Source organism: Coregonus clupeaformis, unplaced genomic scaffold (genome assembly GCF_020615455.1).
Source record: "Coregonus clupeaformis isolate EN_2021a unplaced genomic scaffold, ASM2061545v1 scaf0489, whole genome shotgun sequence".
NCBI lineage: Eukaryota > Metazoa > Chordata > Actinopteri > Salmoniformes > Salmonidae > Coregonus > Coregonus clupeaformis.
The window spans coordinates 204,601-219,301 of record NW_025533944.1 but is presented as its reverse complement, the minus strand read 5'-3'; the positions used below and the strand labels follow the sequence as shown (position 1 = coordinate 219,301).

At 43.1% G+C, this 14,701-nt stretch overlaps 1 pseudogene; it reads left to right on the top strand.

The window, feature by feature from the left end:
- Positions 1-410: 410 nt before the first annotated feature.
- LOC121547117 lies at positions 411-9,082 on the top strand (annotated as a pseudogene).
- The last annotated feature ends 5,619 nt before the right edge of the window (positions 9,083-14,701 follow it).

The following is a 14,701-nucleotide window of genomic DNA, read 5'->3' as shown; positions in this document are numbered from 1 at the left end:
TTGTCTGTCATAGTTGACGTGTACCTATGATGAAAATTACAGGCCTCTCTCATCTTTTTAAGTGGGAGAACTTGCACAATTGGTGGCTGACTAAATACTTTTTTTCCCCACTGTATATTCTAACCACTCTATTTAATTTATTCCATATTAAGGGCCCTAACCTAGGAACACAAATCTTTGTCTCTATTAACATTGTGGACAGTTCTCTCTCTCTCTCTCTCTCTCTCTCTCTCTCTCTCTCTCTCTCTCTCTCTCTCTCTCTCTCTCCCTCTAACCCCTCCCTCCCTCTAACCCCACCCCTCTGGCAGAACCAGGAAGTCCCTCCCCCTCCCACAAACTCTCTTCTGTGGAAACGAAACTGATCTGAGTCTCTGTGTCGTCTGTCTGTCTGAGAGTGAACAACCGTCCAAATGGCTCAGCAGGGAGTTCTGCTGGACCAGGACCAGTTCTGTTGTTCTGTCTGTCTGGATCTACTGAAGGAGCCGGTAGCTATTCCCTGTGGACACAGTTACTGTAGGAGCTGTATTGAGGACTGCTGGGATCAGGATGTTCTGAAAGGGGTCTATAGCTGTCCTCAGTGCAGAGAGACTTTTACCCCAAGGCCTGTTCTGAAGAGAAACATCATGCTGGCTGAAGTGGTGGAGAAACTGAAGAAGACAGGACTCCAGGTTGCTCCCCCTCCTGCTCTGTGCTATGCTGGACCTGGAGATGTGGCGTGTGATGTCTGCACTGGGACCAGAAAGCAGAAAGCCCTCATGTCCTGTCTGGTGTGTCTGGCCTCTTACTGTGAGACTCACCTCCAATCTCACTATGAATTTCCTGCTTTCAAGAAGCACAAGCTGGTCAAAGTCACAACACAACTACAGGAGAAGATCTGCTCTGATCATGACAAACTGCTGGAGGTTTACTGTCGTACCGATCAGCAGTGTATCTGTATGCTGTGTACAATGGATAAACATAAAGGCCATGATACAGTGTCAGCTGCATCAGAGAGGACTGAGAAACAGGTAAGACCAGAACTACTTGTTGGTGACTGTCTGATAAACAAAGAATTAAAGATACAGTAGGAACTAAGGCTGTTTGAATATGAGATAATTCAAATGAAATCGATCCACGGCAGAATAAATATGAACACAAACCTGGAGTATATTGGGTTTGCTCCCAATGTATCACCATTTTCTAAAGTCAAACACCATTATAATTTGTTATCAAACACCCAATCAGCTCCCCTGTTTTGTGCACTGTTAAAACTATAATCATTCACATAACAATATAATTTCACACAGACACTTCCTCAACATTTTAATCCCTATCTTCTATGGGCCCTATGTCCCATTACTATACTATTGATCTACTGGACAAATAAAGCTTGATAGCTCATTGAAGAGTGATTCTCCACAGAGGCAGCTGGGGATGAGTCAGCAAAAGGTCCAGCAGAGATTCCAGGAGAGAGAGAAGGAGCTGAAGGAGCTCCAACAGGCTGTGGAGTCTCTCAAGGTGAGTATTGTTGACCAGAGGAGACACACCATTTCACATCTCTGCTCCAGTCAGAGAGAGGGAGAGAGGCCCCTATCCAATCCCACTGAGCCCACTGTTGGGAACAGGCTGTCTGGTCCCCTTTCAGAGAATATACTGCTTAATGTAACCGGCGGATATGAACCCGGGTCTACTGAGGGGAGAAAACAACATCTTGACCGTTACACCAAGAGGACATTCCCTATTGGGCTGAGGGCCGACACTGATTTTGAAGTCGAGGGCGGGGCTACCTCATCATATAACCATGAGTAACCATGACCGACTCATGTCCCCTATACATTAACATGGAGCTCTCGCTCTCTCTCAATTCAATTGAATTCAAAGGGCTTTATTGGCATGGGAAACATATGTTTACATTGCCACAGCAAGTGAAGTAGATAATAAACAAAAGTGAAATAAACCACCAGAAATTAACAGTAAACATTACACTCACAAAAGTTTCAAAGGAATAAAAACGTTCAAATGTTATAATTCAAGTGCAAACAGAGTGAGCTGTGCGCCAGACCGAGTTCTGGAGGTGAAATGGAAATGAATGAGGGAGAGTTAAGTGAGGTAGAAGGTGTGGTGAAGAGCTCAGAACCAGAGCCTGGTATCAATGGACATGATAAAGAAGAATCTGGTGCAGTAGGAGTTACATTGTTGGAGAAAGTGGATCCATACCTTTTGGCAGATCCATTTGTAGTTTCAGGGTGGGTGGGAAAGGAGTTGGGTGCAGTTGAATCAGTGAAGGTAACCTGTAGTGGACTTGTGATATTTGTTTGTGTTTCTTCTGACCAGAGGGAGTGGGCGCTCCGTGTCACGCAACTTGGGTCAAGATCTGTTTCTTGCTTTGCTCTTAGGAATTGGACACCATTGAAAGGAGTGATTTCTGGGGTAGCGTTAAGTGTGGAGGTGGATCAATTGAAGATGAAGATTCCTGGTGTTTGTGATGCCCGCCGTTTGGTGCAACACAGACCCGGTGGTGAGCGTGGTGAAACAGAGGAGTCACTGTCAGTCCTTTTGAGTTTTGAGTCTTTACCCGATAAAGTCATGGTAGGATATATCAGTTATCCTGTTAGAGTCATTGTGCCGAATCCACTGCGCTCTTTCAGGTTGTAGATCTGTGCCAGCACAGAGGGATAGGTCAACGAGTGATATATGCTTCAGTAAAGTTAGCTTCTTGCCGTTCATAGCAATGGTTATCAACTGTACAGCAGAAATTGACTGAAATTGAATGTAAATCACAGAAAATAGATGTTGTGGTGGCAGCTGCAGAGAAGTATTTGGGCATACAAGATTAGACTTCAGAAAAGTTACAGGGTGTGTTGAGTGGTGGTGTCCCGTCCTCCCAGGCCGTTGGCATGGTGCAGGAGCAGATAGGGTCAAAGTAGTGGAATGGGGTAGTGGGTATTTAATGAGTGTAGGGTTAGTTGGAAGGTTTTTAATTAAATGTTCCTTTCCCCTTTTCTCATTTTGTATCACAAAGTAAAATAGATTTATATTATAGTCCAGTTGGGGCAGTAATGCAACATATTGGATGCCAACCGCCGTTAAACTCCAAAGAAGAAGAACCGTTATATTATGACTATGTATAGTGTTGTAACATTTTACATTTACGTCATTTAGCAGACGCTCTTATCCAGAGCGACTTACATCAGCAATTAGGGTTAAGTGCCTTGCTTAAGGGCACATCAACAGATTTTTCATCTAGTCGGCTGGGGGATTAGAACCAGCGACCTTTCGGTTACTGGCACAACGCTCTTACCCACTAAGCCAAATGTGTTTTCTCTGTCTCTCTCATTCATTAACTTTCGCGGTAGTTGGTTGTGTGGGTCTCTGGTTATGAATAGGGTGCTGACAGACAATTGTTGATGGATATTTATAGAGCTCTGATCAGGACGACAATTGATTACTGGTGTACAGTTTATGGAACAGAGGTAAAGACTTGGCTTCAGAAGCTGGACAGAATCCAGTATATAGCTTTAAGGATATGTATTGGTGCATTTAAATCAACATCTGTATGTGCCTTACTGGTGGAGGCAGGTGAGATGCCTTTGTATGTACGGCGTAAAAAATGGTCATTATCTTATTGGGTTAGGTTGAAAGGCTGTGAGGTTGAGCATCCCACTGCTACTGTTCTAGATGACTGTTGGGAATATACTAGTAGACAAGGCAGTGGTTTTGATTGGACAGTTGGAAAGCTTGCTGATGAGAGTGGTTTGAGGGAGTTGGAGGTTGGCCCTTCTGTGGTGATAGGGGATGTTCCTCCATGGTTACTCCCAGTCCCTGTTGTTGATCTAACCTTGGTAGAGAAAAGGAAAGATTGGTCAGAAGTCAGTGATATAGTGAAACTGGTTGACAATTACATTGGTAGAAGATTTTATGCTTTTTACCGCTTTTCACAGATGGATCCAAGGACCCAGATAGTGGGCTCACAGGAGCAGGCGTTTACGTTCCTGAATTTGATGTGCAGATATGTAGAAGACTAACAGATGAACTGTCAGTATACTCAGTTGAACTGAAGGTATTAATGGTATTATGGAGAATTGAGAGAATGGGTTTAGTAGTGAGATTCTGCTGGGTCCCAGCACATTCTGGTGTGGAAGGGAATGAAATTGTAGACCAGTTAGCTAAAAGAGCTTTGAAACGAGATATAATTGATATGAATGTTCCACTGGGTAGAGGTGAGGCCAAATGTAAGATCAGAGCCATTTTGATAGATTTGTGGCAGAAGAGATGGTACTCTGAGCACAAGGGCCGGCATTTATATGAATAGTTTACAGTTTTACAGAAAGGTTGATGGACCAAGATTCAAAAGTCAGATTAGGAAGGAAGAGGTGGTGTTTACTCCATTGCGCTTAGGACATTGTACATTGATCTCATCATTACATCTGGTTGGCAAGCATGGGAATGGTTTGTGTCTGGAAGGTATGGTCCATGAAACGGTGGAACATGTGTTGTTAAATTGTTGTAAGTATGTTGAAGAGAGGGAAAGATTGAAGTGTCGGGTCATTGAGGTTGGACGGGTTGGGGGGTTTGGAAGGGATTTGGGGGATGGGGGAGGGTCTATTAGAAGTTAGTAGGGATCTTCTTTATTTTCTCAGAAGTACTGAGTTAGGTAGGAGGATTTAGAAATGTTGGAAACCGTGATTGACCACACACTCCAGCACAGTAGGTGGCGGCATGCACCTTTAACGTTGGTTTGTGGACCGCCATTATATCATAGAAGAAGAAGTTGGTTGTGTGATAGTTTTGTGGTTCGTGAGGAGGGCTACTATTCTTTTTTCTTTTGGTTCTTGCGTATTTTCTGAATTTATTTTCTGATGGTGGAGGGCTTGTTTATTGGTTTCCATTGTTTATCGTTTGGAGTTGAGGGGGAGTAGGGTAGTTTGTTAGGGCGGCGTGATGGCCTCAACCGAGTGGAGAAAGAAACGCTGTCGCTTCGGGTGCTGCCCGGAGAAAGGTGTGGAGGAAGTTTTTGCTCATGGTCGGCGAACAGGTTGGAGCAGAACATCTGCACTCTGCATCCAGAATGAACAAGGCGGTGGTTGTGTTAATGAAAAAGGTTTGTCTTGTTGCGAGTGGGATTTTTGTGAGGGGTGTGTCGCCTCTTTCGACAAGAGTTGTGGTGGCTAATCTGCCTCCGTTTATTACTTACGAACAGACTGTAAGTAGTTGGTTAGTTTTGGTAAATTTGCAAGTGGTTTTCGTGTGCTCTCGGCTGGGTGCCAAGCGGAATCCGATAAACATGTTGTCTCTTTTCGTAGACAAGTGTTTGTTTCTTAACAAACTTCAAGGTTACGCATGGGAGGGGTGGAACGCAGGGTTTGCTAGCACAGATAGTTTTGGGTGTTTCTAGTGTGGGGATGTAGGGCATAATGCTAGTGCAGACAAGCGCGACCAGCCGGCAGCGGGGGCTAGGACTAGGACTAGGCTGGACACAATACATTTTTAACACCTTTTTCTGATAAAACTACTTAATTGAATCCGCCATGGAGTCCAGTTTCATAATATTACCATATGTCCCAGATGCTTGCCATAGTTTAGAAATAATAGGGTATGTTTCACCCTGCCAGCTCCTATTAGTTGTTTTGAGCTCTGTGGCACCAACTCGCCTAATGAAAGTTCTATTCCCAGCCCATTGTTCTGCGTCACAATGCCAGCTTCACTATTGTTGGTAATGAGACCAGCCCGTATGAACATTGTAGCTTTACCTCAGGTAACTTATTATTAACAAGGTTATGACTACTTGGTGAGCAAACTCACTGTTCACCTGGGTACACCTTGTGGTGACCCACAGTGCTATGTATGGTTGGCGCATAGCAATCAAACATAAAAAAAATTCTGGTCCCGGTTAATCATATTTTCTTTCAGAAAAAGGTGTATAACCTAAACAAAACGCATGTCCGTCCTCTTTTTCAAGATGTGGCCGATATAAACAGCCAGAATAATTTTTTTAAATTAAGAAATAACCTTAAAAAAATTTTTTTTCTATTTATTGTTTCTATATTACTGCTGGGTAATTTGATATGGGTCGAAATCTGTAAGTTCATAGGCATTAAATTGAGCGAATGCTGCGCAGGTTCACTGAGTTGTAAACTAAATGGATAGGTGTAGCTCATTGATTTATAGATCTGACACAGTTGCTACCTCAGATAATGAGCCTAGCAAGTGTCGTGAATGAGGTATGTAGTACCCACAGAAGGCCACAGGGAGGAGCAAGAGAGCTATAAACCTATTCATTTTTTTTTGCTTTAAATACCCTAAACCTAACAATCAATCAATCAAATGTGTTTATAAAGTCCTTTTTACATCAGCAGATGTCACAAAGTGCTATACAGAAACTCTAACCCTACTTATAACCTATTTTAGCCTTAACTCTAACCCCTAACCCTAATTCTAGGGTAGGGTAGCCTAGAACACGTTTAGAAACTATTTTAGTAATAATTTTATGTTAGTAAATACCATTAAAGTACTAAATAGCATTTATTGTTATTTTTTTAAATAAAACCTATGTAACCTTTATTAGTCATTTTATTATATGTATTATTGCAAGGCAGAACACTTGATAAACAACACATTTGTTTTATTTTTTAATGTGGTTTGAACTGGGTGTGACCTAGTAACCTCTATGTGAAAGTCCAGCAATTGGAATGTCATAGGTGGGGCAGGTTTGAGACTGATCTACAGAATTAATACAAAAAATACACTTTATTTCTCAGCTGCCTCACCAATGTCTTTACGTGAATTAATAACTTTTAATTGCTAAATATTTCCAATAGATGGCTGCATAAGACCACAAAGCATCAGTTATAGGCTACAACCATAAAATAGCATGCAACCAAAGACTATGTCCTATGATTTTCTAAAAAGGTCACTCATTACTTTACAGTTAGCTATATACAGCGGGGAGAACAAGTATTTGATACACTGCCGATTTTGCAGGTTTTCCTACTTACAAAGCATGTAGAGGTCTGTAATTTTTATCATACGTACACTTCAACTGTGAGAGACGGAATCTAAAACAAAAATCCAGAAAATCACATTGTATGATTTTTAAGTAATTCATTAGCATTTTATTGCATGACATAAGTATTTGATACATCAGAAAAGCAGAACTTAATATTTGGTACAGAAACCTTTGTTTGCAATTACAGAGATCATATGTTTCCTGTAGGTCTTGACCAGGTTTGCACACACTGCAGCAGGGATTTTGGCCCACTTCTCCATACAGACCTTCTCCAGATCCTTCAGTTTTTGGGGCTGACGCTGGGCAATACGGATTTTCAGCTCCCTCCAAAGATTTTCTATTGGGTTCAGGTCTGGAGACTGGCTAGGCCACTCCAGGACCTTGAGATGCTTCTTATGGAGCCTCTCCTTAGTTGCCCTGGGTGTGTGTTTTGGGTCGTTGTCATGCTGGAAGACCCAGCCACGACCCATCTTCAATGCTCTTACTGAGGGAAGGAGGTTGTTGGCAAAGATCTCGCGATACATGGCCCCATCCATCCTCCCCTCAATACGGTGCAGTCGTCCTGTCCCCTTTGCAGAAAAGCATCCCCAAAGAATGATGTTTCCACCTCCATGCTTCATGGTTGGGATGGTGTTCTTGGGGTTGTACTCATCCTTCTTCTTCCTCCAAACACGGCGAGTGGAGTTTAGACCAAAAAGCTCTATTTTGTCTCATCAGACCACATGACCTTCTCCCATTCCTCCTCTGGATCATCCAGATGGTCATTGGCAAACTTCAGACGGACCTGGACATGCGCTGGCTTGAGCAGGGGGACCTTGCATGCGCTGCAGGATTTTAATCCATGACGGCGTAGTGTGTTACTAATGGTTTTCTTTGACACTGTGGTCCCAGCTCTCTTCAGGTCATTGACCAGGTCCTGCCATGTAGTTCTGGGCTGATCCCTCACCTTCCTCATGATCATTGATGCCCCACGAGGTGAGATCTTGCATGGAGCCCCAGACCGAGACTGATTGACCGTCATCTTGAACTTATACCATTTTCTAATAATTGCGCCAACAGTTGTTGCCTTCTCACCAAGCTGCTTGCCTATTGTCATGTAGCCCATCCCAGCCTTGTGCAGGTCTACAATTTTATCCCTGATGTCCTTACACAGCTCTCTGGTCTTGGCCATTGTGGAGAGGTTGGAGTCTGTTTGATTGAGTGTGTGGACAGGTGTCTTTTATACAGGTAACGAGTTCAAACAGGTGCAGTTAATACAGGTAATGAGTGGAGAACAGGAGGGCGTCTTAAAGAAAAAACTAACAGGTCTGTGAGACCAGAATTCTTACTGGTTGGTAGGTGATCAAATACAAATGTCATGCAATAAAATGCAAATTAATTACTTAAATATCATACAATGTGATTTTCTGGATTTTTTTTTAGATTCCGTCTCTCAGAGTTGAAGTGTACCTATGATACAAATTACAGACCTCTACATGCTTTGTAAGTAGGAAAACCTACAAAATCGACAAAATCTCCCCACTGTATTTCGTATTAGTCCTGTGTTGCTTTTGGCTGAGAGCATGGCAGGGTATAGGTGGAGGGTGCTCTATAAGCTCCCAGTGCTGGAAAGGTCAGGGGTCCTCCAGTGGAGGGTATTACATGGAGCCCTGGACACCAATAGCTGGTTGGCTCGGGTTGACCTGGGAGTTGGGGAGTGGTGTCCGTTTTCTGCAATGACAGACTGTTCATCATGTTTTTTCTGTGTTGCCAGGGTAATGCCATTACTGTTGATGCCTTAGGGTTGAGTTTGAGTTGTACAAAATGATCAACAGTGTGGAGATGTTTCAGGAAGTATGGGGGCTCAGGGGGGCTGTCTGTACGGCTGGAGAGGAGGGGTTGGATGGACGGTTGGAATGTGGTGCTGGATGGTGTATTGTACTGTGGTGTTGGGTACTGGATAATGTGATTGTGTGGAGGTTGTGGTGTCACGCAATGTGCTTTTAGGGGTGGGGGTGTTAGTGTAATGAGGATGGCTCATTAAAGTAAGACAAGTCAGTCTCTCTCTCTCTCTCTCTCTTAACAGCGCTCTGCACAGGCAGCAGTGGAGGACAGTGATAAGATCTTTACTGAGCTGATCCGCTCCATTGAGAGAAGGCGCTCTGAGGTGAAGGAGCTGATCAGAGCCCAAGAGAAGGCTCAAGTGAGTCAAGCTGAAGGACTCCTGGAGCAACTGGAGCAGGAGATAGCTGAGCTGAGGAAGAGAAGCACTGAGCTGGAGCAGCTCTACACACAGAGGATCACATCCATTTCCTCCAGGTAACTCAACTGCCTTGATACATGTGATATGAAACTAAAACTCAATGTGAAACTCTCAATCATTTGGTTCTGTTCTCTCTCTCTCTCTCGCTCTCTCTCTCTCTCTCTAGAGTTATCAGTCTCTCTCCGGTACCAGTGTATCTTCAGACTTACCCAGCATCGTTGTCCGTCCTCTTCAGTACTTTGGAGATGTGAGTAAGACTGTGTCTGAACTGAGAGAGAAACTAGAAGACGTCCTTAAAGGAGAATGGACCAAGATCTCCACTACAGGTGTGTTGAAAATAATAAGAACATCAACTTTAGACCATTGAAAGTTCCCTACTAGTCATATACATGTAGAATATGGTATGATGATAACAGTCCCTCTCTCTGTGAATGTGTTTGTGTGTCTGTAGTGAATATAGTGGATGTTGTACTGCCTCCAGAGCCCAAGACCATAGAACAGTTCTTACATTGTGAGTCTCTTTATTCTGAAGTAACTAACAGTCTCTTTTTACTGACACTCCTAACAATCCCTCTAGAAATATATAGCAATAGTAGATCTAATCAAAGACTGGGTATCTATCTGACTCCTCATATTTCTCTGATTTGATCTCTGCTGTGCTCTAATCAAAGACAGGGTAGATACAGTATCTGACTTAACTTATTGTTCTAACTCCCTCATTGGTCTCTGCTCTGCTCTTCCTCCCAGATTCCTGTCAGCTCACTGGACCCAAACACAGCAGACACACGCCTCTCTCTGTCTGAAAGGAACAGAAAGGTGACACGTACAGGCCAAGTCCAACCATATCCTGTTCATCCAGACAGATTCACCAACTATTGTCAGGTTCTGTGTAGAGAGGGTCTGTCTGGACGCTGTTACTGGGAGGTGGAGTGGAGTGGGTGGTGTGTTACAGCAGTCTCATATCAGCAGAACAGGGAGAGGTAGTGGATTTGGAGAGAATAACAAGTCCTGGTGTTTACACTACTATAGAGGTAGTTTTTGGTTCATACACAATAATGTTGAGACTAAAGTATCAGGCCCTCAGTCCTCCAGAGTAGGAGTGTACCTGGATCACAAGGCAGGTACTCTGTCCTTCTACAGTGTCTCTGACACAATTACCCTCCTCCACAGAGTCCAGACCACATTCATTCAGCCCCTTTATCCTGGGTTTAATCTCTATAATGGTACTGCTGAGTTGGTTAAACTGTAGTAGGGTCCACATAGATACTAGTCATGCTGGTGTAGTCTATAGCTTAGCTGGTTAAACTGTAGTAGGGTCCACATAGATACTAGTCATGCTGGTGTAGTCTATAGCTGAGCTGGTTAAACTGTAGTAGGGTCCACATAGATACTAGTCATGCTGGTGTAGTCTATAGCTGAGCTGGTTAAACTGTAGTAGGGTCCACATAGATACTAGTCATGCTCGTGTAGTCTATAGCTGAGCTGGTTAAACTGTAGTAGGGTCCACATAGATACTAGTCATGCTGGTGGTGATGGTCCCCAGATGTGATGATTCATTCTGCTCTGTTTTATGTACAATTATTTGACTGATTTGATCTTCAGAAGATGTTATGAATTACAATTCAATGCATTCATATTTGTGCAATGTTTTAATCTTGTACATTCACGTTAATCATATTGATGTGTTCTCTGTCACCTGGAGCTGCATGGAAAAATGGTCCAGGAACAAACGGACAATTCCCAAGGACTAGTCAGCCCACTACAAGCTGGAATAACTAACTAACTTTCTACTTAAACTATATGGGCAGGTTTCCCGGACACAGATGAAGCCTAGTCCTAGACTAAAAAGCATGTTCAATGGAGATGTCCGGGAAACCGGCCCTAAGTTTGCAATCTTTTATTCTCCCATACTGCTCAGTCAAGCAACATTAAACCTGTCCAGCAGGTGGTGCTATTAACCAAACAATAAACACATCAGATATCTTGACTTGCCACTCAGTATATCAGTAATGTTCAGAATTGTACTTTAATATCATTGGAGATTGACGGTCTTTTTAATCCACTACCCAGAGTCAGGAACAGATGAAGTTAGGTCTGCTACTGTTCAGTTATTAAATATGATTCATGGTGATGGGAAATAAAAAATACATCTAGTAGTAGTTTTCCTTTGCTATTTATTCCAAGGTGTGTCTTTAACTTGTAAATGGATTGTGTTGAAGCTGGCATGTGGTGTGGATGATAGAATAGAGTGAATAGAGGAGAGAAGAGAGGAGGAGAGGACAACATAATATAGAAGACAGATAAGATAGAGAGAGAATTCATACCCAGGGGAGTTACTATCTCTGGCCCAAATGACACCCTGTTACCTACGTAGTGCTCTAGGCTACTTCTGACCAGATCTAAAGTAATGCACTACATAGGGAATAGGGTGGAGATTGGAGATTTGCCCACTGTCATTAGAATGAAGATTTCCATCCAGGAGTTACTGTCTCTGTCCCAAATCTCTCCCTGTTCCCTGCATAGTGCACTAGGCTTCTTCTGACCAGATCTAAAGTAGTGCACTACATAGGGAATAGGGTGGAGATTGGAGATGTGTGTGTCTTTAACTTGTAAATGAGTGGAAGCTGGCTAGTGATGTGTCTTTAACTTGTAAATGTGTGGAAGCTGGCTAGTGGTGTGTCTTTAACTTGTAAATGTGTGGAAGCTGCCTAGTGGTGTGTCTTTAACTTGTAAATGTGTGGGAAGCTGGCTAGTGGTGTGTCTTTAACTTGTAAATGTGTGGAAGCTGGCTAGTGGTGTGTCTTTAACTAGTAAATGTGTGGAAGCTGGCTAGTGGTGTGTAAATGTGTGGAAGCTGGCTAGTGGTGTGTCTTTACCTTGTAAATGTGTGGAAGCTGGCTAGTGGTGTGTCTTTAACTTGTAAATGTGTGGAAGCTGGCTAGTGGTGTGTCTTTAACTAGTAAATGTGTGGAAGCTGGCTAGTGGTGTGTCTTTAACTTGTAGATGTGTGGAAGCTGGCTAGTGGTGTGTCTTTAACTTGTAAATGTGTGGAAGCTGGCTAGTGGTGTGTCTTTAACTTGTAAATGTGTGGAAGCTGGCTAGTGATGTGTCTTTAACTTGTAAATGTGTGGAAGCTGGCTAGTGGTGTGTCTTTAACTTGTAAATGTGTGGAAGCTGGCTAGTGGTGTGTCTTTAACTTGTAAATGTGTGGAAGCTGGCTAGTGATGTGGGTGATAGAATAGAATGAATAGGGAGGATGGGAGGGGAAATGGGCAGATATATAAGACAGATGAGGGAGAGAGAGATTTCCATACAGGAGTTACTGACTCTGTCCCAAATGACACCCTGTTCCCTACGTAGTGCACTAGGCTACTTCTGACCAGATCTAAAGTAGTGCACTACATAGGGAATAGGGTGTAGATTGGAGATTTGCTCACTGTCATTAGAATGAAGATTTCCATCCAGGAGTTACTGTCTCTGTCCCAAATCTCTCCCTGTTCCCTGCATAGTGCACTATGCTTCTTCTGACCAGATCTAAAGTAGTCTTCTAGATTTTACAGGTTTTCTCCCTGTCATTAGAAAATGACAATATGGTAATGACTTTAGTGGTTTCCTCCCCCTTTGTTTTTATTGGTTGTGTGTTATGTGTGTTGTTGTGTTAGGTTTTCCCCCTGTGTTCCTAATGGAAAATCCATTAACAATGAATCAGAAACAAATTATATTCCAGTTGTGTTTAGACAACTTCATGGCTGACATCCCCCAGTTCTGTTAAGACCCATTGAACTGAGTCACATTCTAAATGGTCACTTGTATTGATAGTCCATACTGGGCCTAACTGGGGTTAACCATACTGGAGGGTTTCTTTCTGCACACATATTCCCTCATCTCCAGAACTTTACCTGATGTCCTCTCTCTCTCTCTCTCTCTCTCTCTCTCTCTCTCTCTCTCTCTCTCTCTCTCTCTCTCTCTCTCTCTCTCTCTCTCTCCTCTCTCTCTCTCTCTGTCTCTCTCTCTCTCTCCCATCAATCCGTATAGAAAGCAGACAACCTCAATATGGTTTCATTCCTGTAGTTATCATGACACATGTGGTATCTCCTTTCTAAGTTTGAACTTGTCCACTTCCCTTCATGGATTTAAAAGGAAATGACTGGTATATGTAAACTCCCTCTACCCCATGCCAACACCAATACAATGCTGTACAATTAATTCCATAGCTTAACATGGGAAATGTTCACTGCCTCCCATAAGAGTCATTGAAGCGTTGGATGAGATAGGACCCTGCCTTCACCAGGGGATATTTGTTGGACCCGTCACAACAGGTGAGGAGGGCCTCATCCTCCAGCTGCACAAAGAAAGCCAGGGACTGCCTTGTGCTCCAGTCTCCAGCAGGGGGCAGCAAAACCCTATAGACCTGAAAGGGAAAGTGAGGAGTAAAAACCTAAGGTGAATTTACATTGATGTTTCCATAGAGACATGAGTCATATTCACTAGGCACCAAACTGAAGATAATTAGCTGAAAGTCATCATTAACACTATACTGAGTGTAGCCTATGGATATAATATATTATCATATAATATAATACAATGATCTTTGACATCGTTCAGTAATTGAGTCATGTAGGGGATGGATGATCTTTGACATCGTTCAGTAATTGAGTCATGTAGGGGATGGATGATCTTTGACATCGTTCAGTAATTGAGTCATGTAGGGGATGGATGATCTTTGACATCGTTCAGTAATTGAGTCATGTGGGGGATGGATGATCTTTGACATCGTTCAGTAATTGAGTCATGTAGGGGATGGATGATCTTTGACATCGTTCAGTTCTTGCTCTGACGGGTCTGAGTTTGTGTGAGGGGCGTGTTTTTCTTTCAGAGGTTGTGATGATTTGTTGTGGTAGGAAGTTCCTGTTGTCAGACTGGAGGAGAGGATGGTCAAACTGGAGGCAGACTGTTGGGTTCTTCTCTCAATCAGGGGTCAGAGGTTGAGGGTTCAGTGTGCTGATGCATAGCTGCTGTATCATGTGTGACTTTATACATCTCAATTTGATTGAAATTACAGCTTATATACTCAGTGAATGCATCTGAATAGATAAGGCCTGACAAAATACTAACTCTATATGCTGTGGTCTACATCCTGGGGTTTACCCAGGACATCCTCCAGTATTACTACCATCACCACAGCAGCTAGATAACTGTGGTCTACATCCTGGGGTTTACCCAGGACATCCTCCAGTATTACTACCATCACCACAGCAGCTAGATAACTGTGGTCTACATCCTGGGTATCCTGCCTATGCAAAGTACTCTGGTCAGATGAGACTAAAATTGAGCTTTTTGGCCATGAAGGAAAACACAATGTCTGGCGCAAACCCAACACCTCTCATCACCCCGAGAACACCATCCGTTTTTCATCGGCAGGGACTGGGAAACTGGTCAGAATTGAAGTAATGATGGATGGCGCTAAATACAGG